This window comes from Ambystoma mexicanum, chromosome 5p, assembly GCF_040938575.1.
Source record: "Ambystoma mexicanum isolate Mex_15411 chromosome 5p, UKY_AmexF1_1, whole genome shotgun sequence".
Lineage (NCBI taxonomy): Eukaryota > Metazoa > Chordata > Amphibia > Caudata > Ambystomatidae > Ambystoma > Ambystoma mexicanum.
In genome coordinates this window covers 742791349-742818294 of record NC_090930.1, presented here as the reverse complement: position 1 = coordinate 742818294, position 26946 = coordinate 742791349, and the positions used below count along the sequence as shown (strand labels likewise).

Sequence of the window (26946 nt, the reverse complement as noted above, 5' to 3'; positions counted from 1 at the left end):
TTCCAATCAATGTCTAATATCAAGTGGTTTGCAGCAGTCATACAAAGGCACGTAACACCCCCAAAACACCTACATAAGTTAGAAATACTCCGGAAGAGTACTCAGTTTATGAAAAGGCAGTGAATCCCAAATAGAACTGTAAATGTAAGCTAGCAAGCAGACCGTGCACCCCTGTTTGGAACTATGACCTGTGTGTTGCCCTCTATTAACAGAACAATGTAACTGCAGCCCATGTCACATAAAATAGAAAGTAGAGATTATGCAAATTAACTCCCAGAAGAGCCTGGTGTCACCCCAAAAGGTGTCATGCTTTTCACACCAAGAAACATCCACACATAGATCCCTGCGAACCTCAAAAACGTACAGGAAACCCTGTCCAGCGCTTTGCTCCCAAGGGAGATAAGGTTGAAAAACCACACTATGTTAAAAGTGTCCATAATCCATGCCAGCTGCCCTGTCTATAGAACCTGGCCATTCGTGGCCGTTCGGGGCCTAGGGGCATGAGTGGAAGGGTTTAACCTGCCTGGGTTCTTGGGCATGGTTTCATCATGCCTCAGTTTACAATGGCACTCTGCCACTTTGTCAGGCTTTAAAGAAGCCTGACTCCTGCAGAGAAAAAGATCTGATTATTTCCTTACATGTTTTGTACGTAAGAATGCGGATGGTGCTCTGAGCCTCCTATGGTGGTTATTAAGCATGGTATACATACCATAGCATGTAACTGTGCCTACAAATGGAACATTTTGTTCATTTATTAGGGAGTTGTGAAAATGGCAAAATCAAATTGCCATTACTGACACAGACCAGCTGCCGCTGTCCGGACATTTCGTCGAAAGACATTTCGTCGAAAGACATTTGGTCGACGTAATTTGGTCGAAAGCCAAATGGTTGATTTTTTAATTTATTTATATATATTTTTTTAGGTTGTAGTTTAGGGAAAAAAGGGGTTTTTAGAAAAAAAGGGGGTTGGGGGGACCCCCCAAACCCCCCTCCCAAAAAAAAAAGTGAAAATAAAAAACAAAAGCAATTCGACCATTTGGTTTTCGACCAAATGGTTTCGACCAATTGTCCGTCCGACAAATTTTTTTCGACGAAATGTCTGGCAACCCAGCTGCCGACTGTTGCTATTGACAGGAGTTCCAGGTGTATAAACTGAGGAGATCACCAGTTCAATTACCTGTGAACGCATTTTGAAGCTCATTCACAACCAGTTCATGCCCGTTCTCTCCATTTTGGCTTTCTGGCTGGCCGAGGGGCCCTTCAGTAATGTTCTTTGCTAACCATTACACCATGGGCCCCTTGCTGGTGCAACCTGACAGAGTTGTAACAGAAATGAGAATCGAGATCTCATGCATCATTTTAACAAACTCAGATTCCTAGCCCACGGATATTATGCAAATGTGGAACTGTTTAGTTGGTTGTTGCGCAATAGCAAACTCTTTGCTTTACAGCTCATTTGGATAGGATTCTTCCTCTGGAGGCATAAGATAAAAGAATATTGCATACATTCTCTAAAAGGCTCTTTTTTTGCTGCAATGACGTTCATCATGTCACTAAGTATGTCGGTTCCATGGTGTAATGGTTAGCACTCTGGACTCTGAATCCAGCGATCCAAGTTCAAATCTCGGTGGAACCTTGGGAATTACTGTGTTTGTTTTACTCTCAGTGTCTTGTTTTAATAGCAATGACGCTGCTGTGTCGCCCACTTTCATAGCATTATTCCCTGGGTGCATTTGAAAAAAGAAAGATTTTCCATGGATGACGCTCTTTAGCCACAATGAAACCCACCACTTTCTGTGGTTTGAAAGACCCATGGTGTAATGGTAGCACCCTGGAGGTTGAATCCAATAATTTGCATTCAAATCTCTGTAAGAGTTTACCATCAGTCGAACCTTTCCCTTATCGTTTATTGTGGATGTCTTCTTTGAAGAAAGGTATGATCCAACTAAAGTAAGTACATTCACGAATGGGCCCTTGGTCGGTACAAACAGTATTTATACACCTCAGGCCTTTTGTGAATTAAGAAAAGTGTGTTCTTCGTTCTATTTTTCATCTCAAACTGATACCTTCATTTTACAAACATGTAAAGACTGTTAAGACGCTTGATTAATATCATTGATTCTGAATGTGGTCGCTTTTCATAGGATTAACCCTTTAACAATTTTGAAAGAGAATGGCGATACAATAGAGCTGCTTTTCCCAAAATGGTATTATTAATGTTGTTGCTGCATCTTCAAGTAAAAAGAGAATCCATTGGGTCACAGATTGAGCATGTTTCTTAACATTGAGTTAAGTTTGAAAATTTCAAATCTTTTATGTATGTTTCCGATGCAGATCTGCTCATCGACTCAGAATGACCTCACTGTTCATACATTTAAAAAAAATGCATAAAGGTTAAGGTGCTAGGCACAAAAGTGGATTTTTATGAAAAGTTATGCCAGAGAGTGAGAGCGAAAATGAATATCCTACACCACTAACCTTATGAATATTACTATCTTTGGCCTATAATTTAAGACAACAAGGAGACAAAGTGTGTTAGAGCAAGAGAGAGGTTCCACCGAGACTTGAACTCGGATCGCTGGATTCAAAGTCCAAAGTGCTAACCATTACACCATGGAACCCTTGTTGAGCAGAGCTTCATAAGGGCAATGAGAATATAGGGCACAGTCAAGATTTTTACTGACCTATAGTAACCGTTTACTGATATTATATCGAAGCAGCACTGTTGCTGTTGGATGCTGTGCAATCGCAAAGTATTGGCTTCATGTCTCATTTGGATTAAATTCTTCCTCTGGAGTCTAATGATATAGGAATATTACATATTTTCTCTGATGTGCTCTGTTTTTCCAGAATGAAGTGCATCATGCTACTGAATATGTGGGTTCCATGGAGTAATGGTTAGCACTCTGGACTCTGAATCCAGCGATCCGAGTTCAAGTCTCGGTGGGACCTTGGGGCTGCTTCTCTTTTAGAGTTGCCTTTCATTTGCAGATAGATATAACAGCAATAGCTTTGCTTTACAGCCCACTTTGATGGCAGTCTTCTTTGACCAAAGAATATTAATAGTTTCTGGGGATGACTCTCTTTTGCCACAAAGAAACTGCCCACTCTCATATCTCCAAAGCTCCAAGGTATAATGGCTATTAAACTGGCTTTTGATCTCAGCGATTTGCATTGAAAGCCCAGGAGGCCTCTAAAATCAGTTGAATTGTTTCCTGATAATTTAGAGTTTATTTCTTCTTTCGAGAAAGGTGTGATCCAAATAAAGTAAGTACATTTAAACAAGGGCACTTGATCAGTAAATGCACTACTTTCTAGAACTCATAACTCTTGTAAGTTATAAAAAGTTTGCTCTCCATACAGTTTGTCAACTCAAAGAATTACATTTTTTACACATTTAATAAGACCATCAAATTGCTTGAAACATAGGAATGATTGTGAAAGTGAATATGATTCACCAAAATAATTGTATAACATTTTTTAATGTTAATAAAATAGGGCTTTTTCCAATCTTTTCACATCAATGTTGTTTCTGCATGTTCCAGTGAGCAGAGAATCTACTGCACATAGTGTGTACATTTTTCTTTTCATAGAGTTAAGGTTGGACATTATTCATCTGTGGAAAATGTTTCTGAGAGATATCTGGGTGCCCACTCTGATTGACCTTAGGGATTGTACATTAACGATATGTAGTTGCATCACTGTATTGGTATCAGGCACCAAAGTGCATTTAAATGTAATGTCGTGCAGAGAGAGAGAGAGTGTGAAAACGGCTACCTGAGTCGACTGAACTTCTGAATATTAACTCTGTTGAATTGTAATTTGAGAAATTAGAAAATGGAGTGTAAGAGCAAGATAACGGTTCCACCGAGACTTGAACTCGGATCGTTGGATTCAAAGTCCAAAGTGCTAACCATTACACCATGGAACCCCTGCAAGATGCACCTGAGAGCGTTGAATCAGAAATGGCAATATAGAGCACATTTACAATTTGTACAGATTCATAGTCCCAATTGACTGATATCATACAAACACAGCGATGTTGTCGATTGACGTTGTGCTATAGCAATCTCTGTGCTTTATAGAGCATGTAGATCAAATTCTTCCTCTTGAGGCATATGATTAAGCAATATTAAATATTGTTTCTGACTGCCTCTGTTTTGGCATAATGAAGTTCAGCATTTGCGGAAGTATTTAGGTTCCATGGTCTAATGGTTAGTAGGCTGGACTCTGAATTTAGTAATCTGACATGTTATAGCTATATTTTGTTTTCCTTTGGGTGTATTGTCATTTTATGCACATAGATTTCCTAGCAGTGGCTGTGATGAATAGTTCAATTTGATAGCAGCTTCCTTTTGAGAATTTGAAAAAAAAAGAATTAAATAGTCTCTCTGGATGACTCTGCTTTGATTTCTATGTGCACATCCCTTTTGCGTTTCAGAGGGATTGACTAACATACACAACAGTGCTCGGAAGACCTCTTCCTCCCTCATGGCATGTAAAGCTAACCCCTCTCCTACCTTGTGTTTTTTTACTTTTTAACTTCCCCTTCCGAGTCATGATCATGTAACTGAATTTACATTTTAAGATTTTAACTGCAGTAGTTGCTTGTTTTTCATTTTTATTTTTTGTGTACGCATACATCCCTTTTTGTGGGGAGGGGGGAGTGATGTCTGTTTACTTATATTAGCTAATATAGGTCATTTTATGTCCGCTTACAATATGTGTCAGGATTTTTTATGTCGTTTCCAATCAATGTCTAATATCAAGTGGTTTGCAGCAGTCATACAAAGGCACGTAACACCCCCAAAACACCTACATAAGTTAGAAATACTCCGGAAGAGTACTCAGTTTATGAAAAGGCGGTGAATCCCAAATAGAACTGTAAATGTAAGCTAGCAAGCAGACCGTGCACCCCTGTTTGGAACTATGACCTGTGTGTTGCCCTCTATTAACAGAACAATGTAACTGCAGCCCATGTCACATAAAATAGAAAGTAGAGATTATGCAAATTAACTCCCAGAAGAGCCTGATGTCACCCCAAAAGGTGTCATGCTTTTCACACCAAGAAACATCCACACATAGATCCCTGCGAACCTCAAAAACGTACAGGAAACCCTGTCCAGCGCTTTGCTCCCAGAGGAGATAAGGTTGAAAAACCACCCTATGTTAAAAGTGTCCATAATCCATGCCAGCTGCCCTGTCTATAGAACCTGGCTGTTCGTGGCCGTTTGGGGCCTAGGGGCATGAGTGGAAGGGTTTAACCTGCCTGGGTTCTTGGGCATGGTTTCATCATGCCTCAGTTTACAATGGCACTCTGCCACTTTGTCAGGCTTTAAAGAAGCCTGACTCCTGCAGAGCAAAAGATCTGATTATTTCCTTACATGTTTTGTACGTAAGAATGCGGATGGTGCTCTGAGCCTCCTATGGTGGTTATTAAGCATGGTATACATACCATAGCATGTAACTGTGCCTACAAATGGAACATTTTGTTCATTTATTAGGGAGTTGTGAAAATGGCAAAATCAAATTGCCATTACTGACACAGACCAGCTGCCGCTGTCCGGACATTTCGTCGAAAGACATTTGGTCGACGTAATTTGGTCGAAAGCCAAATGGTTGATTTTTTAATTTATTTATATATATTTTTTTAGGTTGTAGTTTAGGGAAAAAAAGGGGTTTTTAGAAAAAAAGGGGGTTGGGGGGACCCCCCAAACCCCCCTCCCAAAAAAAAAAGTGAAAATAAAAAACAAAAGCAATTCGACCATTTGGTTTTCGACCAAATGGTTTCGACCAATTGTCCTGTCGACAAATTTTTTTGCGGTGAAATGTCTGGCAACCCAGCTGCCGACTGTTGCTATTGACAGGAGTTCCAGGTGTATAAACTGAGGAGATCACCAGTTCAATTACCTGTGAACGCATTTTGAAGCTCATTCACAACCAGTTCATGCCCGTTCTCTCCATTTTGGCTTTCTGGCTGGCCGAGGGGCCCTTCAGTAATGTTCTTTGCTAACCATTACACCATGGCCCCCTTGCTGGTGCAACCTGACAGAGTTGTAACAGAAATGAGAATCGAGATCTCATGCATCATTTTAACAAACTCATATTCCTAGCCCACGGATATTATGCAAATGTGGAACTGTTTAGTTGGTTGTTGCGCAATAGCAAACTCTTTGCTTTACAGCTCATTTGGATAGGATTCTTCCTCTGGAGGCATAAGATAAAAGAATATTGCATACATTCTCTAAAAGGCGCTTTTTTTGCTGCAATGACGTTCATCATGTTACTAAGTATGTAGGTTCCATGGTGTAATGGTTAGCACTCTGGACTCTGAATCCAGCGATCCGAGTTCAAATCTCGGTGGGACCTTGGGAATTACTGTGTTTGTTTTCCTCTCAGTGGCTTGTTTTAATAGCAATGACGCTGCTGTGTCGCCCACTTTCATAGCATTATTCCCTGGGTGCATTTGAAAAAAGAAAGATTTTCCATGGATGACGCTCTTTAGCCACAATGAAACCCACCACTTTCTGTGGTGTGAAAGACCCATGGTGTAATGGTAGCACCCTGGAGGTTGAATCCAATAATTTGCATTCAAATCTCTGTAAGAGTTTACCATCAGTCGAACCTTTCCCTTATCGTTTATTGTGGATGTCTTCTTTGAAGAAAGGTATGATCCAACTAAAGTAAGTACATTCACGAATGGGCCCTTGGTCGGTACAAACAGTATTTATACACCTCAGGCCTTTTGTGAATTAAGAAAAGTGTGTTCTTCGTTCTATTTTTCATCTCAAACTGATACCTTCATTTTAAAAACATGTAAAGACTGTTAAGACGCTTGATTAATATCATTGATTCTGAATGTGGTCGCTTTTCATAGGATTAACCCTTTAACAATTTTGAAAGAGAATGGCGATACAATAGAGCTGCTTTTCCCAAAATGGTATTATTAATGTTGTTGCTGCATCTTCAAGTAAAAAGAGAATCCATTGGGTCACAGATTGAGCATGTTTCTTAACATTGAGTTAAGTTTGAAAATTTCAAATCTTTTATGTATGTTTCCGATGCAGATCTGCCCATCGACTCAGAATGACCTCACTGTTCATACATTTAAAAAAAATGCATAAAGGTTAAGGTGCTAGGCACAAAAGTGGATTTTTATGAAAAGTTATGCCAGAGAGCGAGAGCGAAAATGAATACCCTACACCACTAACCTTATGAATATTACTATCTTTGGCCTATAATTTAAGACAACAAGGAGACAAAGTGTGTTAGAGCAAGAGAGAGGTTCCACCGAGACTTGAACTCGGATCGCTGGATTCAAAGTCCAAAGTGCTAACCATTACACCATGGAACCCTTGTTGAGCAGAGCTTCATAAGGGCAATGAGAATATAGGGCACAGTCAAGATTTTTACTGACCTACAGTAACCGTTTACTGATATTATATCGAAGCAGCACTGTTGCTGTTGGATGCTGTGCAATCGCAAAGTATTGGCTTCATGTCTCATTTGGATTAAATTCTTCCTCTGGAGTCTAATGATATAGGAATATTACATATTTTCTCTGATGTGCTCTGTTTTTCCAGAATGAAGTGCATCATGCTACTGAATATGTGGGTTCCATGGAGTAATGGTTAGCACTCTGGACTCTGAATCCAGCGATCCGAGTTCAAGTCTCGGTGGGACCTTGGGGCTGCTTCTCTTTTAGAGTTGCCTTTCATTTGCAGATAGATATAACAGCAATAGCTTTGCTTTACAGCCCACTTTGATGGCAGTCTTCTTTGACCAAAGAATATTAATAGTTTCTGGGGATGACTCTCTTTTGCCACAAAGAAACTGCCCACTCTCATATCTCCAAATCTCCAAGGTATAATGGCTATTAAACTGGCTTTTGATCTCAGCGATTTGCATTGAAAGCCCAGGAGGCCTCTAAAATCAATTGAATTGTTTCCTGATAATTTAGAGTTTATTTCTTCTTTCGAGAAAGGTGTGATCCAAATAAAGTAAGTACATTTAAACAAGGGCACTTGATCAGTAAATGCACTACTTTCTAGAACTCATAACTCTTTTAAGTTATAAAAAGTTTGCTCTCCATACTGTTTGTCAACTCAAAGAATTACATTTTTTACACATTTAATAAGACCATCAAATTGCTTGAAACATAGGAATGATTGTGAAAGTGAATATGATTCACCAAAATAATTGTATAACATTTTTTAATGTTAATAAAATAGGGCTTTTTCCAATCTTTTCACATCAATGTTGTTTCTGCATGTTCCAGTGAGCAGAGAATCTACTGCACATAGTGTGTACATTTTTCTTTTCATAGAGTTAAGGTTGGACATTATTCATCTGTGGAAAATGTTTCTGAGAGATATCTGGGTGCCCACTCTGATTGACCTTAGGGATTGTACATTAACGATATGTAGTTGCATCACTGTATTGGTATCAGGCACCAAAGTGCATTCAAATGTAATGTCGTGCAGAGAGAGAGAGAGAGTGTGAAAACGGCTACCTGAGTCGACTGAACTTCTGAATATTAACTCTGTTGAATTGTAATTTGAGAAATTAGAAAATGGAGTGTAAGAGCAAGATAACGGCTCCACCGAGACTTGAACTCGGATCGTTGGATTCAAAGTCCAAAGTGCTAACCATTACACCATGGAACCCTTGCAAGATGCACCTGAGAGCGTTGAATCAGAAATGGCAATATAGAGCACATTTACAATTTTTACAGATTCATAGTCCCAATTGACTGATATCATACAAACACAGCGATGTTGTCGATTGACGTTGTGCTATAGCAATCTCTGTGCTTTATAGAGCATGTAGATCAAATTCTTCCTCTTGAGGCATATGATTAAGCAATATTAAATATTGTTTCTGACTGCCTCTGTTTTGGCATAATGAAGTTCAGCATTTGCGGAAGTATTTAGGTTCCATGGTCTAATGGTTAGTAGGCTGGACTCTGAATTTAGTAATCTGACATGTTATAGCTATATTTTGTTTTCCTTTGGGTGTATTGTCATTTTATGCACATAGATTTCCTAGCAGTGGCTGTGATGAATAGTTCAATTTGATAGCAGCTTCCTTTTGAGAATTTGAAAAAAAAAGAATTAAATAGTCTCTCTGGATGACTCTGCTTTGATTTCTATGTGCACATCCCTTTTGCGTTTCAGAGGGATTGACCAACATACACAACAGTGCTTGGAAGACCTCTTCCTCCCTCATGGCATGGAAAGCTAACCTCTCTCCTACCGTGTGTTTTTTTACTTTTTAACTTCCCCTTCCGAGTCATGATCATGTAACTGAATTTACATTTTTAGATTTTAACTGCAGTAGTTGCTTGTTTTTCATTTTTATTTTTTGTGTACGCATACATCCCTTTTTTGTGGGGAGGGGGGAGTGATGTCTGTTTACTTATATTAGCTAATATAGGTCATTTTATGTCCGCTTACAATATGTGTCAGGATTTTTTATGTCGTTTCCAATCAATGTCTAATATCAAGTGGTTTGCAGCAGTCATACAAAGGCACGTAACACCCCCAAAACACCTACATAAGTTAGAAATACTCCGGAAGAGTACTCAGTTTATGAAAAGGCGGTGAATCCCAAATAGAACTGTAAATGTAAGCTAGCAAGCAGACCGTGCACCCCTGTTTGGAACTATGACCTGTGTGTTGCCCTCTATTAACAGAACAATGTAACTGCAGCCCATGTCACATAAAATAGAAAGTAGAGATTATGTAAATTAACTCCCAGAAGAGCCCGGTGTCACCCCAAAAGGTGTCATGCTTTTCACACCAAGAAACATCCACACATAGATCCCTGCGAACCTCAAAAACGTACAGGAAACCCTGTCCAGCGCTTTGCTCCCAGAGGAGATAAGGTTGAAAAACCACCCTATGTTAAAAGTGTCCATAATCCATGCCAGCTGCCCTGTCTATAGAACCTGGCCGTTCGTGGCCATTCGGGGCCTAGGGGCATGAGTGGAAGGGTTTAACCTGCCTGGGTTCTTGGGCATGGTTTCATCATGCCTCAGTTTACAATGGCACTTTGCCACTTTGTCAGGCTTTAAAGAAGCCTGACTCCTGCAGAGCAAAAGATCTGATTATTTCCTTACATGTTTTGTACGTAAGAATGCGGATGGTGCTCTGAGCCTCCTATGGTGGTTATTAAGCATGGTATACATACCATAGCATGTAACTGTGCCTACAAATGGAACATTTTGTTCATTTATTAGGGAGTTGTGAAAATGGCAAAATCAAATTGCCATTATTGACACAGACCAGCTGCCGCTGTCTGGACATTTCGTCGAAAGACATTTCGTCGAAAGACATTTGGTCGACGTAATTTGGTCGAAAGCCAAATGGTCGATTTTTTAATTTATTTATATATATATTTTTTAGATTGTAGTTTAGGGAAAAAAAGGGGTTTTTAGAAAAAAAGGGGGTTGGCGGGGACCCCCCCAACCCCCACCCCCCAAAAAAAAATGTGAAAATAAAAAACAAAAGCAATTCGAACATTTGGTTTCGACCAAATGGTTTCGACCAATTGTCCTGTCGACAAATTTTTTTCGACGAAATGTCTGGCAACCCAGCTGCCGATTGTTGCTATTGACAGGAGTTCCAGGTGTATAAACTGAGGAGATCACCAGTTCAATTACCTGTGAACGCATTTTGAAGCTCATTCACAACCAGTTCATGCCCGTTCTCTCCATTTTGGCTTTCTGGCTGGCCGAGGGGCCCTTCAGTAATGTTCTTTGCTAACCATTACACCATGGGCCCCTTGCTGGTGCAACCTGACAGAGTTGTAACAGAAATGAGAATCGAGATCTCATGCATCATTTTAACAAACTCATATTCCTAGCCCACGGATATTATGCAAATGTGGAACTGTTTAGTTGGTTGTTGCGCAATAGCAAACTCTTTGCTTTACAGCTCATTTGGATAGGATTCTTCCTCTGGAGGCATAAGATAAAAGAATATTGCATTCATTCTCTAAAAGGCGCTTTTTTTGCTGCAATGACGTTCATCATGTCACTAAGTATGTAGGTTCCATGGTGTAATGGTTAGCACTCTGGACTCTGAATCCAGCGATCCGAGTTCAAATCTCGGTGGGACCTTGGGAATTACTGTGTTTGTTTTCCTCTCAGTGTCTTGTTTTAATAGCAATGACGCTGCTGTGTCGCCCACTTTCATAGCATTATTCCCTGGGTGCATTTGAAAAAAGAAAGATTTTCCATGGATGACGCTCTTTAGCCACAATGAAACCCACCACTTTCTGTGGTGTGAAAGACCCATGGTGTAATGGTAGCACCCTGGAGGTTGAATCCAATAATTTGCATTCAAATCTCTGTAAGAGTTTACCATCAGTCGAACCTTTCCCTTATCGTTTATTGTGGATGTCTTCTTTGAAGAAAGGTATGATCCAACTAAAGTAAGTACATTCACGAATGGGCCCTTGGTCGGTGCAAACTGTATTTATACACCTCAGGCCTTTTGTGAATTAAGAAAAGTGTGTTCTTCGTTCTATTTTTCATCTCAAACTGATACCTTCATTTTACAAACATGTAAAGACTGTTAAGACGCTTGATTAATATCATTGATTCTGAATGTGGTCGCTTTTCATAGGATTAACCCTTTAACAATTTTGAAAGAGAATGGCGATACAATAGAGCTGCTTTTCCCAAAATGGTATTATTAATGTTGTTGCTGCATCTTCAAGTAAAAAGAGAATCCATTGGGTCACAGATTGAGCATGTTTCTTAACATTGAGTTAAGTTTGAAAATTTCAAATCTTTTATGTATGTTTCCGATGCAGATCTGCCCATCGACTCAGAATGACCTCACTGTTCATACATTTAAAAAAAATGCATAAAGGTTAAGGTGCTAGGCACAAAAGTGGATTTTTATGAAAAGTTATGCCAGAGAGTGAGAGCGAAAATGAATACCCTACACCACTAACCTTATGAATATTACTCTCTTTGGCCTATAATTTAAGACAACAAGGAGACAAAGTGTGTTAGAGCAAGAGAGAGGTTCCACCGATTCAAAGTCCAAAGTGCTAACCATTACACCATGGAACCCTTGTTGAGCAGAGCTTCATAAGGGCAATGAGAATATAGGGCACAGTCAAGATTTTTACTGACCTATAGTAACCGTTTACTGATATTATATCGAAGCAGCACTGTTGCTGTTGGATGCTGTGCAATCGCAAAGTATTGGCTTCATGTCTCATTTGGATTAAATTCTTCCTCTGGAGTCTAATGATATAGGAATATTACATATTTTCTCTGATGTGCTCTGTTTTTCCAGAATGAAGTGCATCATGCTACTGAATATGTGGGTTCCATGGAGTAATGGTTAGCACTCTGGACTCTGAATCCAGCGATCCAAGTTCAAGTCTCGGTGGGACCTTGGGGCTGCTTCTCTTTTAGAGTTGCCTTTCACTTGCAGATAGATATAACAGCAATAGCTTTGCTTTACAGCCCACTTTGATGGCAGTCTTCTTTGACCAAAGAATATTAATAGTTTCTGGGTCTGGGGATGACTCTCTTTTGCCACAAAGAAACTGCCCACTCTCATATCTCCAAAGCTCCAAGGTATAATGGCTATTAAACTGGCTTTTGATCTCAGCGATTTGCATTGAAAGCCCAGGAGGCCTCTAAAATCAGTTGAATTGTTTCCTGATAATTTAGAGTTTATTTCTTCTTTCGAGAAAGGTGTGATCCAAATAAAGTAAGTACATTTAAACAAGGGCACTTGATCAGTAAATGCACTACTTTCTAGAACTCATAACTCTTGTAAGTTATAAAAAGTTTGCTCTCCATACAGTTTGTCAACTCAAAGAATTACATTTTTTACACATTTAATAAGACCATCAAATTGCTTGAAACATAGGAATGATTGTGAAAGTGAATATGATTCACCAAAATAATTGTATAACATTTTTTAATGTTAATAAAATAGGGCTTTTTCCAATCTTTTCACATCAATGTTGTTTCTGCATGTTCCAGTGAGCAGAGAATCTACTGCACATAGTGTGTACATTTTTCTTTTCATAGAGTTAAGGTTGGACATTATTCATCTGTGGAAAATGTTTCTGAGAGATATCTGGGTGCCCACTCTGATTGACCTTAGGGATTGTACATTAACGATATGTAGTTGCATCACTGTATTGGTATCAGGCACCAAAGTGCATTTAAATGTAATGTCGTGCAGAGAGAGAGAGAGTGTGAAAACGGCTACCTGAGTCGACTGAACTTCTGAATATTAACTCTGTTGAATTGTAATTTGAGAAATTAGAAAATGGAGTGTAAGAGCAAGATAACGGTTCCACCGAGACTTGAACTCGGATCGTTGGATTCAAAGTCCAAAGCGCTAACCATTACACCATGGAACCCTTGCAAGATGCACCTGAGAGCGTTGAATCAGAAATGGCAATATAGAGCACATTTACAATTTTTACAGATTCATAGTCCCAATTGACTGATATCATACAAACACAGCGATGTTGTCGATTGACGTTGTGCTATAGCAATCTCTGTGCTTTATAGAGCAGGTAGATCAAATTCTTCCTCTTGAGGCATATGATTAAGCAATATTAAATATTGTTTCTGACTGCCTCTGTTTTGGCATAATGAAGTTCAGCATTTGCGGAAGTATTTAGGTTCCATGGTCTAATGGTTAGTAGGCTGGACTCTGAATTTAGTAATCTGACATGTTATAGCTATATTTTGTTTTCCTTTGGGTGTATTGTCATTTTATGCACATATATTTCCTAGCAGTGGCTGTGATGAATAGTTCAATTTGATAGCAGCTTCCTTTTGAGAATTTGAAAAAAAAAGAATTAAATAGTCTCTCTGGATGACTCTGCTTTGATTTCTATGTGCACATCCCTTTTGCGTTTCAGAGGGATTGACCAACATAGACAACAGTGCTTGGAAGACCTCTTCCTCCCTCATGGCATGTAAAGCTAACCTCTCTCCTACCTTGTGTTTTTTTACTTTTTAACTTCCCCTTCCGAGTCATGATCATGTAACTGAATTTACATTTTTAGATTTTAACTGCAGTAGTTGCTTGTTTTTCATTTTTATTTTTTGTGTACGCATACATCCCTTTTTGTGGGGAGGGGGGAGTGATGTCTGTTTACTTATATTAGCTAATATAGGTCATTTTATGTCCGCTTACAATATGTGTCAGGATTTTTTATGTCGTTTCCAATCAATGTCTAATATCAAGTGGTTTGCAGCAGTCATACAAAGGCACGTAACACCCCCAAAACACCTACATAAGTTAGAAATACTCCGGAAGAGTACTCAGTTTATGAAAAGGCAGTGAATCCCAAATAGAACTGTAAATGTAAGCTAGCAAGCAGACCGTGCACCCCTGTTTGGAACTATGACCTGTGTGTTGCCCTCTATTAACAGAACAATGTAACTGCAGCCCATGTCACATAAAATAGAAAGTAGAGATTATGCAAATTAACTCCCAGAAGAGCCTGGTGTCACCCCAAAAGGTGTCATGCTTTTCACACCAAGAAACATCCACACATAGATCCCTGCGAACCTCAAAAACGTACAGGAAACCCTGTCCAGCGCTTTGCTCCCAGAGGAGATAAGGTTGAAAAACCACCCTATGTTAAAAGTGTCCATAATCCATGCCAGCTGCCCTGTCTATAGAACCTGGCCATTCGTGGCCGTTCGGGGCCTAGGGGCATGAGTGGAAGGGTTTAACCTGCCTGGGTTCTTGGGCATGGTTTCATCATGCCTCAGTTTACAATGGCACTCTGCCACTTTGTCAGGCTTTAAAGAAGCCTGACTCCTGCAGAGCAAAAGATCTGATTATTTCCTTACATGTTTTGTACGTAAGAATGCGGATGGTGCTCTGAGCCTCCTATGGTGGTTATTAAGCATGGTATACATACCATAGCATGTAACTGTGCCTACAAATGGAACATTTTGTTCATTTATTAGGGAGTTGTGAAAATGGCAAAATCAAATTGCCATTACTGACACAGACCAGCTGCCGCTGTCCGGACATTTCGTCGAAAGACATTTCGTCGAAAGACATTTGGTCGACGTAATTTGGTCGAAAGCCAAATGGTTGATTTTTTAATTTATTTATATATATTTTTTTAGGTTGTAGTTTAGGGAAAAAAAGGGGTTTTTAGAAAAAAAGGGGGTTGGGGGGACCCCCCAAACCCCCCTCCCAAAAAAAAAAGTGAAAATAAAAAACAAAAGCAATTCGACCATTTGGTTTTCGACCAAATGGTTTCGACCAATTGTCCTGTCGACAAATTTTTTTCGACGAAATGTCTGGCAACCCAGCTGCCGACTGTTGCTATTGACAGGAGTTCCAGGTGTATAAACTGAGGAGATCACCAGTTCAATTACCTGTGAACGCATTTTGAAGCTCATTCACAACCAGTTCATGCCCGTTCTCTCCATTTTGGCTTTCTGGCTGGCCGAGGGGCCCTTCAGTAATGTTCTTTGCTAACCATTACACCATGGGCCCCTTGCTGGTGCAACCTGACAGAGTTGTAACAGAAATGAGAATCGAGATCTCATGCATCATTTTAACAAACTCATATTCCTAGCCCACGGATATTATGCAAATGTGGAACTGTTTAGTTGGTTGTTGCGCAATAGCAAACTCTTTGCTTTACAGCTCATTTGGATAGGATTCTTCCTCTGGAGGCATAAGATAAAAGAATATTGCATACATTTTCTAAAAGGCGCTTTTTTTGCTGCAATGACGTTCATCATGTCACTAAGTATGTAGGTTCCATGGTGTAATGGTTAGCACTCTGGACTCTGAATCCAGCGATCCGAGTTCAAATCTTGGTGGGACCTTGGGAATTACTGTGTTTGTTTTCCTCTCAGTGTCTTGTTTTAATAGCAATGACGCTGCTGTGTCGCCCACTTTCATAGCATTATTCCCTGGGTGCATTTGAAAAAAGAAAGATTTTCCATGAATGACGCTCTTTAGCCACAATGAAACCCACCACTTTCTGTGGTGTGAAAGACCCATGGTGTAATGGTAGCACCCTGGAGGTTGAATCCAATAATTTACATTCAAATCTCTGTAAGAGTTTACCATCAGTCGAACCTTTCCCTTATCGTTTATTGTGGATGTCTTCTTTGAAGAAAGGTATGATCCAACTAAAGTAAGTACATTCACGAATGGGCCCTTGGTCGGTACAAACAGTATTTATACACCTCAGGCCTTTTGTGAATTAAGAAAAGTGTGTTCTTCGTTCTATTTTTCATCTCAAACTGATACCTTCATTTTACAAACATGTAAAGACTGTTAAGACGCTTGATTAATATCATTGATTCTGAATGTGGTCGCTTTTCATAGGATTAACCCTTTAACAATTTTGAAAGAGAATGGCGATACAATAGAGCTGCTTTTCCCAAAATGGTATTATTAATGTTGTTGCTGCATCTTCAAGTAAAAAGAGAATCCATTGGGTCACAGATTGAGCATGTTTCTTAACATTGAGTTAAGTTTGAAAATTTCAAATCTTTTATGTATGTTTCCGATGCAGATCTGCCCATCGACTCAGAATGACCTCACTGTTCATACATTTTAAAAAAATGCATAAAGGTTAAGGTGCTAGGCACAAAAGTGGATTTTTATGAAAAGTTATGCCAGAGAGTGAGAGCGAAAATGAATACCCTACACCACTAACCTTATGAATATTACTATCTTTGGCCTATAATTTAAGACAACAAGGACACAAAGTGTGTTAGAGCAAGAGAGAGGTTCCACCGAGACTGGATCGCTGGATTCAAAGTCCAAAGTGCTAACCATTACACCATGGAACCCTTGTTGAACAGAGCTTCATAAGGGCAATGAGAATATAGGGCACAGTCAAGATTTTTACTGACCTATAGTAACCGTTTACTGATATTATATCGAAGCAGCACTGTTGCTGTTGGATGCTGTGCAATCGCAAAGTATTGGCTTCATGTCTCATTTGGATTAAATTCTTCCTCTGGAGTCTAATGATATAGGAATATTACATATTTTCTCTGATGTGCTCTGTTTTTCCAGAATGAAGTGCATCATGCTACTGAATATGTGGGTTCCATGGAGTAATGGTTAGCACTCTGGACTCTGAATCCAGCGATCCGAGTTCAAGTCTCGGTGGGACCTTGGGGCTGCTTCTCTTTTAGAGTTGCCTTTCATTTGCAGATAGATATAACAGCAATAGCTTTGCTTTACAGCCCACTTTGATGGCAGTCTTCTTTGACCAAAGAATATTAATAGATTCTGGGGATGACTCTCTTTTGCCACAAAGAAACTGCCCACTCTCATATCTCCAAAGCTCCAAGGTATAATGGCTATTAAACTGGCTTTTGATCTCAGCGATTTGCATTGAAAGCCCAGGAGGCCTCTAAAATCAGTTGAATTGTTTCCTGATGATTTAGAGTTTATTTCTTCTTTCGAGAAAGGTGTGATCCAAATAAAGTAAGTACATTTAAACAAGGGCACTTGATCAGTAAATGCACTACTTTCTAGAACTCATAACTCTTGTAAGTTATAAAAAGTTTGCTCTCCATACAGTTTGTCAACTCAAAGAATTACATTTTTTACACATTTAATAAGACCATCAAATTGCTTGAAACATAGGAATGATTGTGAAAGTGAATATGATTCACCAAAATAATTGTATAACATTTTTTAATGTTAATAAAATAGGGCTTTTTCCAATCTTTTCACATCAATGTTGTTTCTGCATGTTCCAGTGAGCAGAGAATCTACTGCACATAGTGTGTACATTTTTCTTTTCATAGAGTTAAGGTTGGACATTATTCATCTGTGGAAAATGTTTCTGAGAGATATCTGGGTGCCCACTCTGATTGACCTTAGGGATTGTACATTAACGATATGTAGTTGCATCACTGTATTGGTATCAGGCACCAAAGTGCATTTAAATGTAATGTCGTGCAGAGAGAGAGAGAGTGTGAAAACGGCTACCTGAGTCGACTGAACTTCTGAATATTAACTCTGTTGAATTGTAATTTGAGAAATTAGAAAATGGAGTGTAAGAGCAAGATAACGGTTCCACCGAGACTTGAACTCGGATCGTTGGATTCAAAGTCCAAAGTGCTAACCATTACACCATGGAACCCTTGCAAGATGCACCTGAGAGCGTTGAATCAGAAATGGCAATATAGAGCACATTTACAATTTTTACAGATTCATAGTCCCAATTGACTGATATCATACAAACACAGCGATGTTGTCGATTGACGTTGTGCTATAGCAATATCTGTGCTTTATAGAGCATGTATATCAAATTCTTCCGCTTGAGGCATATGATTAAGCAATATTAAATATTGTTTCTGACTGCCTCTGTTTTGGCATAATGAAGTTCAGCATTTGCGGAAGTATTTAGGTTCCATGGTCTAATGGTTAATAGGCTGGACTCTGAATTTAGTAATCTGACATGTTATAGCTATATTTTGTTTTCCTTTGGGTGTATTGTCATTTTATGCACATAGATTTCCTAGCAGTGGCTGTGATGAATAGTTCAATTTGATAGCAGCTTCCTTTTGAGAATTTGAAAAAAAAAGAATTAAATAGTCTCTCTGGATGACTCTGCTATGATTTCTATGTGCACATCCCTTTTGCGTTTCAGAGGGATTGACCAACATACACAACAGTGCTTGGAAGACCTCTTCCTCCCTCATGGCATGGAAAGCTAACCTCTCTCCTACCTTGTGTTTTTTTACTTTTTAACTTCCCCTTCCGAGTCATGATCATGTAACTGAATTTACATTTTTAGATTTTAACTGCAGTAGTTGCTTGTTTTTCATTTTTATTTTTTGTGTACGCATACATCCCTTTTTGTGGGGAGGGGGGAGTGATGTCTGTTTACTTATATTAGCTAATATAGGTCATTTTATGTCCGCTTACAATATGTGTCAGGATTTTTTATGTCGTTTCCAATCAATGTCTAATATCAAGTGGTTTGCAGCAGTCATACAAAGGCACGTAACACCCCCAAAACACCTACATAAGTTAGAAATACTCCGGAAGAGTACTCAGTTTATGAAAAGGCGGTGAATCCCAAATAGAACTGTAAATGTAAGCTAGCAAGCAGACCGTGCACCCCTGTTTGGAACTATGACCTGTGTGTTGCCCTCTATTAACAGAACAATGTAACTGCAGCCCATGTCACATAAAATAGAAAGTAGAGATTATGCAAATTAACTCCCAGAAGAGCCTGGTGTCACCCCAAAAGGTGTCATGCTTTTCACACCAAGAAACATCCACACATAGATCCCTGCGAACCTCAAAAACGTACAGGAAACCCTGTCCAGCGCTTTGCTCCCAGAGGAGATAAGGTTGAAAAACCACCCTATGTTAAAAGTGTCCATAATCCATGCCAGCTGCCCTGTCTATAGAACCTGGCCGTTCGGGGCCTAGGGGCATGAGTGGAAGGGTTTAACCTGCCTGGGTTCTTGGGCATGGTTTCATCATGCCTCAGTTTACAATGGCACTCTGCCACTTTGTCAGGCTTTAAAGAAGCCTGACTCCTGCAGAGCAAAAGATCTGATTATTTCCTTACATGTTTTGTACGTAAGAATGCGGATGGTGCTCTGAGCCTCCTATGGTGGTTATTAAGCATGGTATACATACCATAGCATGTAACTGTGCCTACAAATGGAACATTTTGTTCATTTATTAGGGAGTTGTGAAAATGGCAAAATCAAATTGCCATTACTGACACAGACCAGCTGCCGCTGTCCGGACATTTCGTCGAAAGACATTTCGTCGAAAGACATTTGGTCGACGTAATTTGGTCGAAAGCCAAATGGTCGATTTTTTAATTTATTTATATATATATTTTTTAGGTTGTAGTTTAGGGAAAAAAAGGGGTTTTTAGAAAAAAAGGGGGTTAGGGGGACCCCCCAAAACCCCCTCACAAAAAAAAAAGTGAAAATAAAAAACAAAAGCAATTCGACCATTTGGTTTTCGACCAAATGGTTTCGACCAATTGTCCTGTGGACAAATTTTTTTCGACGAAATGTCTGGCAACCCAGCTGCCGACTGTTGCTATTGACAGGAGTTCCAGGTGTATAAACTGAGGAGATCACCAGTTCAATTACCTGTGAACGCATTTTGAAGCTCATTCACAACCAGTTCATGCCGTTCTCTCCATTTTGGCTTTCTGGCTGGCCGAGGGGCCCTTCAGTAATGTTCTTTGCTAACCATTACACCATGGGCCCCTTGCTGGTGCAACCTGACAGAGTTGTAACAGAAATGAGAATCGAGATCTCATGCATCATTTTAACAAACTCATATTCCTAGCCCACGGATATTATGCAAATGTGGAACTGTTTAGTTGGTTGTTGCGCAATAGCAAACTCTTTGCTTTACAGCTCATTTGGATAGGATTCTTCCTCTGGAGGCATAAGATAAAAGAATATTGCATACATTCTCTAAAAGGCGCTTTTTTTGCTGCAATGACGTTCATCATGTCACTAAGTATGTAGGTTCCATGGTGTAATGGTTAGCACTCTGGACTCTGAATACAGCGATCCGAGTTCAAATCTCGGTGGGACCTTGGGAATTACTGTGTTTGTTTTCCTCTCAGTGTCTTGTTTTAATAGCAATGACGCTGCTGTGTCGCCCACTTTCATAGCATTATTCCCTGGGTGCATTTGAAAAAAGAAAGATTTTCCATGGATGACGCTCTTTAGCCACAATGAAACCCACCACTTTCTGTGGTGTGAAAGACCCATGGTGTAATGGTAGCACCCTGGAGGTTGAATCCAATAATTTGCATTCAAATCTCTGTAAGAGTTTACCATCAGTCGAACCTTTCCCTTATCGTTTATTGTGGATGTCTTCTTTGAAGAAAGGTATGATCCAACTAAAGTAAGTACATTCACGAATGGGCCCTTGGTCGGTACAAACAGTATTTATACACCTCAGGCCTTTTGTGAATTAAGAAAAGTGTGTTCTTCGTTCTATTTTTCATCTCAAACTGATACCTTCATTTTACAAACATGTAAAGACTGTTAAGACGCTTGATTAATATCATTGATTCTGAATGTGGTCGCTTTTCATAGGATTAACCCTTTAACAATTTTGAAAGAGAATGGCGATACAATAGAGCTGCTTTTCCCAAAATGGTATTATTAATGTTGTTGCTGCATCTTCAAGTAAAAAGAGAATCCATTGGGTCACAGATTGAGCATGTTTCTTAACATTGAGTTAAGTTTGAAAATTTCAAATCTTTTATGTATGTTTCCGATGCAGATCTGCCCATCGACTCAGAATGAGCTCACTGTTCATACATTTAAAAAAAATGCATAAAGGTTAAGGTGCTAGGCACAAAAGTGGATTTTTATGAAAAGTTATGCCAGAGAGTGAGAGCGAAAATGAATACCCTACACCACTAACCTTATGAATATTACTATCTTTGGCCTATAATTTAAGACAACAAGGAGACAAAGTGTGTTAGAGCAAGAGAGAGGTTCCACCGAGACTTGAACTCGGATCGCTGGATTCAAAGTCCAAAGTGCTAACCATTACACCATAGAACCCTTGTTGAGCAGAGCTTCATAAGGGCAATGAGAATATAGGGCACAGTCAAGATTTTTACTGACCTACAGTAACCGTTTACTGATATTATATCGAAGCAGCACTGTTGCTGTTGGATGCTGTGCAATCGCAAAGTATTGGCTTCATGTCTCATTTGGATTAAATTCTTCCTCTGGAGTCTAATGATATAGGAATATTACATATTTTCTCTGATGTGCTCTGTTTTTCCAGAATGAAGTGCATCATGCTACTGAATATGTGGGTTCCATGGAGTAATGGTTAGCACTCTGGACTCTGAATCCAGCGATCCGAGTTCAAGTCTCGGTGGGACCTTGGGGCTGTTTCTCTTTTAGAGTTGCCTTTCATTTGCAGATAGATATAACAGCAATAGCTTTGCTTTACAGCCCACTTTGATGGCAGTCTTCTTTGACCAAAGAATATTAATAGTTTCTGGGGATGACTCTCTTTTGCCACAAAGAAACTGCCCACTCTCATATCTCCAAAGCTCCAAGGTATAATGGCTATTAAACTGGCTTTTGATCTCAGCGATTTGCATTGAAAGCCCAGGAGGCCTCTAAAATCAGTTGAATTGTTTCCTGATGATTTAGAGTTTATTTCTTCTTTCGAGAAAGGTGTGATCCAAATAAAGTAAGTACATTTAAACAAGGGCACTTGATCAGTAAATGCACTACTTTCTAGAACTCATAACTCTTGTAAGTTATAAAAAGTTTGCTCTCCATACAGTTTGTCAACTCAAAGAATTACATTTTTTACACATTTAATAAGACCATCAAATTGCTTGAAACATAGGAATGATTGTGAAAGTGAATATGATTCACCAAAATAATTGTATAACATTTTTTAATGTTAATAAAATAGGGCTTTTTCCAATCTTTTCACATCAATGTTGTTTCTGCATGTTCCAGTGAGCAGAGAATCTACTGCACATAGTGTGTACATTTTTCTTTTCATAGAGTTAAGGTTGGACATTATTCATCTGTGGAAAATGTTTCTGAGAGATATCTGGGTGCCCACTCTGATTGACCTTAGGGATTGTACATTAACGATATGTAGTTGCATCACTGTATTGGTATCAGGCACCAAAGTGCATTTAAATGTAATGTCGTGCAGAGAGAGAGAGAGTGTGAAAACGGCTACCTGAGTCGACTGAACTTCTGAATATTAACTCTGTTGAATTGTAATTTGAGAAATTAGAAAATGGAGTGTAAGAGCAAGATAACGGTTCCACCGAGACTTGAACTCGGATCGTTGGATTCAAAGTCCAAAGTGCTAACCATTACACCATGGAACCCTTGCAAGATGCACCTGAGAGCGTTGAATCAGAAATGGCAATATAGAGCACATTTACAATTTTTACAGATTCATAGTCCCAATTGACTGATATCATACAAACACAGCGATGTTGTCGATTGACGTTGTGCTATAGCAATATCTGTGCTTTATAGAGCATGTATATCAAATTCTTCCGCTTGAGGCATATGATTAAGCAATATTAAATATTGTTTCTGACTGCCTCTGTTTTGGCATAATGAAGTTCAGCATTTGCGGAAGTATTTAGGTTCCATGGTCTAATGGTTAGTAGGCTGGACTCTGAATTTAGTAATCTGACATGTTATAGCTATATTTTGTTTTCCTTTGGGTGTATTGTCATTTTATGCACATAGATTTCCTAGCAGTGGCTGTGATGAATAGTTCAATTTGATAGCAGCTTCCTTTTGAGAATTTGAAAAAAAAAGAATTAAATAGTCCCTCTGGATGACTCTGCTATGATTTCTATGTGCACATCCCTTTTGCGTTTCAGAGGGATTGACCAACATACACAACAGTGCTTGGAAGACCTCTTCCTCCCTCATGGCATGGAAAGCTAACCTCTCTACTACCTTGTGTTTTTTTACTTTTTAACTTCCCCTTCCGAGTCATGATCATGTAACTGAATTTACATTTTTAGATTTTAACTGCAGTAGTTGCTTGTTTTTCATTTTTATTTTTTGTGTACGCATACATCCCTTTTTGTGGGGAGGGGGGAGTGATGTCTGTTTACTTATATTAGCTAATATAGGTAATTTTATGTCCGCTTACAATATGTGTCAGGATTTTTTATGTCGTTTCCAATCAATGTCTAATATCAAGTGGTTTGCAGCAGTCATACAAAGGCACGTAACACCCCCAAAACACCTACATAAGTTAGAAATACTCCGGAAGAGTACTCAGTTTATGAAAAGGCGGTGAATCCCAAATAGAACTGTAAATGTAAGCTAGCAAGCAGACCGTGCACCCCTGTTTGGAACTATGACCTGTGTGTTGCCCTCTATTAACAGAACAATGTAACTGCAGCCCATGTCACATAAAATAGAAAGTAGAGATTATGCAAATTAACTCCCAGAAGAGCCTGGTGTCACCCCAAAAGGTGTCATGCTTTTCACACCAAGAAACATCCACACATAGATCCCTGCGAACCTCAAAAACGTACAGGAAACCCTGTCCAGCGCTTTGCTCCCAGAGGAGATAAGGTTGAAAAACCACCCTATGTTAAAAGTGTCCATAATCCATGCCAGCTGCCCTGTCTATAGAACCTGGCCGTTCGGGGCCTAGGGGCATGAGTGGAAGGGTTTAACCTGCCTGGGTTCTTGGGCATGGTTTCATCATGCCTCAGTTTACAATGGCACTCTGCCACTTTGTCAGGCTTTAAAGAAGCCTGACTCCTGCAGAGCAAAAGATCTGATTATTTCCTTACATGTTTTGTACGTAAGAATGCGGATGGTGCTCTGAGCCTCCTATGGTGGTTATTAAGCATGGTATACATACCATAGCATGTAACTGTGCCTACAAATGGAACATTTTGTTCATTTATTAGGGAGTTGTGAAAATGGCAAAATCAAATTGCCATTACTGACACAGACCAGCTGCCGCTGTCCGGACATTTCGTCGAAAGACATTTCGTCGAAAGACATTTGGTCGACGTAATTTGGTCGAAAGCCAAATGGTCGATTTTTTAATTTATTTATATATATATTTTTTAGGTTGTAGTTTAGGGAAAAAAAGGGGTTTTTAGAAAAAAAGGGGGTTGGGGGGACCCCCCAAACCCCCCTCCCAAAAAAAAAGTGAAAATAAAAAACAAAAGCAATTCGACCATTTGGTTTTCGACCAAATGGTTTCGACCAATTGTCCTGTCGACAAATTTTTTTCGACGAAATGTCTGGCAACCCAGCTGCCGACTGTTGCTATTGACAGGAGTTCCAGGTGTATAAACTGAGGAGATCACCAGTTCAATTACCTGTGAACGCATTTTGAAGCTCATTCACAACCAGTTCATGCCGTTCTCTCCATTTTGGCTTTCTGGCTGGCCGAGGGGCCCTTCAGTAATGTTCTTTGCTAACCATTACACCATGGGCCCCTTGCTGGTGCAACCTGACAGAGTTGTAACAGAAATGAGAATCGAGATCTCATGCATCATTTTAACAAACTCATATTCCTAGCCCACGGATATTATGCAAATGTGGAACTGTTTAGTTGGTTGTTGCGCAATAGCAAACTCTTTGCTTTACAGCTCATTTGGATAGGATTCTTCCTCTGGAGGCATAAGATAAAAGAATATTGCATACATTCTCTAAAAGGCGCTTTTTTTGCTGCAATGACGTTCATCATGTCACTAAGTATGTAGGTTCCATGGTGTAATGGTTAGCACTCTGGACTCTGAATCCAGCGATCCGAGTTCAAATCTCTGTGGGACCTTGGGAATTACTGTGTTTGTTTTCCTCTCAGTGTCTTGTTTTAATAGCAATGACGCTGCTGTGTCGCCCACTTTCATAGCATTATTCCCTGGGTGCATTTGAAAAAAGAAAGATTTTCCATGGATGACGCTCTTTAGCCACAATGAAACCCACCACTTTCTGTGGTGTGAAAGACCCATGGTGTAATGGTAGCACCCTGGAGGTTGAATCCAATAATTTGCATTCAAATCTCTGTAAGAGTTTACCATCAGTCGAACCTTTCCCTTATCGTTTATTGTGGATGTCTTCTTTGAAGAAAGGTATGATCCAACTAAAGTAAGTACATTCACGAATGGGCCCTTGGTCGGTACAAACAGTATTTATACACCTCAGGCCTTTTGTGAATTAAGAAAAGTGTGTTCTTCGTTCTATTTTTCATCTCAAACTGATACCTTCATTTTACAAACATGTAAAGACTGTTAAGACGCTTGATTAATATCATTGATTCTGAATGTGGTCGCTTTTCATAGGATTAACCCTTTAACAATTTTGAAAGAGAATGGCGATACAATAGAGCTGCTTTTCCCAAAATGGTATTATTAATGTTGTTGCTGCATCTCCAAGTAAAAAGAGAATCCATTGGGTCACAGATTGAGCATGTTTCTTAACATTGAGTTAAGTTTGAAAATTTCAAATCTTTTATGTATGTTTCCGATGCAGATCTGCCCATCGACTCAGAATGACATCACTGTTCATACATTTAAAAAAATGCATAAAGGTTAAGGTGCTAGGCACAAAAGTGGATTTTTATGAAAAGTTATGCCAGAGAGTGAGAGCGAAAATGAATACCCTACACCACTAACCTTATGAATATTACTATCTTTGGCCTATAATTTAAGACAACAAGGAGACAAAGTGTGTTAGAGCAAGAGAGAGGTTCCACCGAGATTTGAACTCGGATCGCTGGATTCAAAGTCCAAAGTGCTAACCATTACACCATAGAACCCTTGTTGAGCAGAGCTTCATAAGGGCAATGAGAATATAGGGCACAGTCAAGATTTTTACTGACCTATAGTAACCGTTTACTGATATTATATCGAAGCAGCACTGTTGCTGTTGGATGCTGTGCAATCGCAAAGTATTGGCTTCATGTCTCATTTGGATTAAATTCTTCCTCTGGAGTCTAATGATATAGGAATATTACATATTTTCTCTGATGTGCTCTGTTTTTCCAGAATGAAGTGCATCATGCTACTGAATATGTGGGTTCCATGGAGTAATGGTTAGCACTCTGGACTCTGAATCCAGCGATCCGAGTTCAAGTCTCGGTGGGACCTTGGGGCTGCTTCTCTTTTAGAGTTGCCTTTCATTTGCAGATAGATATAACAGCAATAGCTTTGCTTTACAGCCCACTTTGATGGCAGTCTTCTTTGACCAAAGAATATTAATAGTTTCTGGGGATGACTCTCTTTTGCCACAAAGAAACTGCCCACTCTCATATCTCCAAAGCTCCAAGGTATAATGGCTATTAAACTGGCTTTTGATCTCAGCGATTTGCATTGAAAGCCCAGGAGGCCTCTAAAATCAGTTGAATTGTTTCCTGATAATTTAGAGTTTATTTCTTCTTTCGAGAAAGGTGTGATCCAAAT

At 39.4% G+C, this 26946-nt stretch overlaps 20 non-coding genes across 20 annotated transcripts; 11 read left to right on the top strand and 9 right to left on the bottom strand.

Annotated features, from left to right (window-relative positions):
• The first annotated feature begins 1564 nt into the window (after positions 1 to 1564).
• TRNAQ-CUG (transfer RNA glutamine (anticodon CUG)) lies at positions 1565 to 1636 on the top strand. The gene has a single exon. It is a non-coding gene; the product is annotated as a tRNA-Gln (tRNA).
• Positions 1637 to 2549: 913 nt separating this feature from the next.
• TRNAQ-UUG (transfer RNA glutamine (anticodon UUG)) lies at positions 2550 to 2621 on the bottom strand. Its single transcript has one exon. It is a non-coding gene; the product is annotated as a tRNA-Gln (tRNA).
• Positions 2622 to 2880: 259 nt separating this feature from the next.
• TRNAQ-CUG (transfer RNA glutamine (anticodon CUG)) lies at positions 2881 to 2952 on the top strand. The gene has a single exon. It is a non-coding gene; the product is annotated as a tRNA-Gln (tRNA).
• Positions 2953 to 3859: 907 nt separating this feature from the next.
• TRNAQ-UUG (transfer RNA glutamine (anticodon UUG)) lies at positions 3860 to 3931 on the bottom strand. Its single transcript has one exon. It is a non-coding gene; the product is annotated as a tRNA-Gln (tRNA).
• A 2366-nt stretch (positions 3932 to 6297) lies between these two features.
• TRNAQ-CUG (transfer RNA glutamine (anticodon CUG)) lies at positions 6298 to 6369 on the top strand. Its single transcript has one exon. It is a non-coding gene; the product is annotated as a tRNA-Gln (tRNA).
• Positions 6370 to 7282: 913 nt separating this feature from the next.
• Positions 7283 to 7354, bottom strand: TRNAQ-UUG (transfer RNA glutamine (anticodon UUG)). Its single transcript has one exon. It is a non-coding gene; the product is annotated as a tRNA-Gln (tRNA).
• A 259-nt stretch (positions 7355 to 7613) lies between these two features.
• On the top strand, positions 7614 to 7685 carry TRNAQ-CUG (transfer RNA glutamine (anticodon CUG)). The gene has a single exon. It is a non-coding gene; the product is annotated as a tRNA-Gln (tRNA).
• Positions 7686 to 8594: 909 nt separating this feature from the next.
• TRNAQ-UUG (transfer RNA glutamine (anticodon UUG)) lies at positions 8595 to 8666 on the bottom strand. The gene has a single exon. It is a non-coding gene; the product is annotated as a tRNA-Gln (tRNA).
• A 2384-nt stretch (positions 8667 to 11050) lies between these two features.
• Positions 11051 to 11122, top strand: TRNAQ-CUG (transfer RNA glutamine (anticodon CUG)). The gene has a single exon. It is a non-coding gene; the product is annotated as a tRNA-Gln (tRNA).
• A 2207-nt stretch (positions 11123 to 13329) lies between these two features.
• Positions 13330 to 13401, bottom strand: TRNAQ-UUG (transfer RNA glutamine (anticodon UUG)). The gene has a single exon. It is a non-coding gene; the product is annotated as a tRNA-Gln (tRNA).
• Positions 13402 to 15781: 2380 nt separating this feature from the next.
• TRNAQ-CUG (transfer RNA glutamine (anticodon CUG)) lies at positions 15782 to 15853 on the top strand. The gene has a single exon. It is a non-coding gene; the product is annotated as a tRNA-Gln (tRNA).
• Positions 15854 to 17090: 1237 nt separating this feature from the next.
• On the top strand, positions 17091 to 17162 carry TRNAQ-CUG (transfer RNA glutamine (anticodon CUG)). Its single transcript has one exon. It is a non-coding gene; the product is annotated as a tRNA-Gln (tRNA).
• Positions 17163 to 18069: 907 nt separating this feature from the next.
• Positions 18070 to 18141, bottom strand: TRNAQ-UUG (transfer RNA glutamine (anticodon UUG)). The gene has a single exon. It is a non-coding gene; the product is annotated as a tRNA-Gln (tRNA).
• A 2370-nt stretch (positions 18142 to 20511) lies between these two features.
• Positions 20512 to 20583, top strand: TRNAQ-CUG (transfer RNA glutamine (anticodon CUG)). The gene has a single exon. It is a non-coding gene; the product is annotated as a tRNA-Gln (tRNA).
• Positions 20584 to 21496: 913 nt separating this feature from the next.
• On the bottom strand, positions 21497 to 21568 carry TRNAQ-UUG (transfer RNA glutamine (anticodon UUG)). Its single transcript has one exon. It is a non-coding gene; the product is annotated as a tRNA-Gln (tRNA).
• Positions 21569 to 21827: 259 nt separating this feature from the next.
• On the top strand, positions 21828 to 21899 carry TRNAQ-CUG (transfer RNA glutamine (anticodon CUG)). The gene has a single exon. It is a non-coding gene; the product is annotated as a tRNA-Gln (tRNA).
• Positions 21900 to 22806: 907 nt separating this feature from the next.
• Positions 22807 to 22878, bottom strand: TRNAQ-UUG (transfer RNA glutamine (anticodon UUG)). Its single transcript has one exon. It is a non-coding gene; the product is annotated as a tRNA-Gln (tRNA).
• A 2369-nt stretch (positions 22879 to 25247) lies between these two features.
• On the top strand, positions 25248 to 25319 carry TRNAQ-CUG (transfer RNA glutamine (anticodon CUG)). The gene has a single exon. It is a non-coding gene; the product is annotated as a tRNA-Gln (tRNA).
• Positions 25320 to 26231: 912 nt separating this feature from the next.
• On the bottom strand, positions 26232 to 26303 carry TRNAQ-UUG (transfer RNA glutamine (anticodon UUG)). The gene has a single exon. It is a non-coding gene; the product is annotated as a tRNA-Gln (tRNA).
• Positions 26304 to 26562: 259 nt separating this feature from the next.
• TRNAQ-CUG (transfer RNA glutamine (anticodon CUG)) lies at positions 26563 to 26634 on the top strand. The gene has a single exon. It is a non-coding gene; the product is annotated as a tRNA-Gln (tRNA).
• Positions 26635 to 26946: the final 312 nt, after the last annotated feature.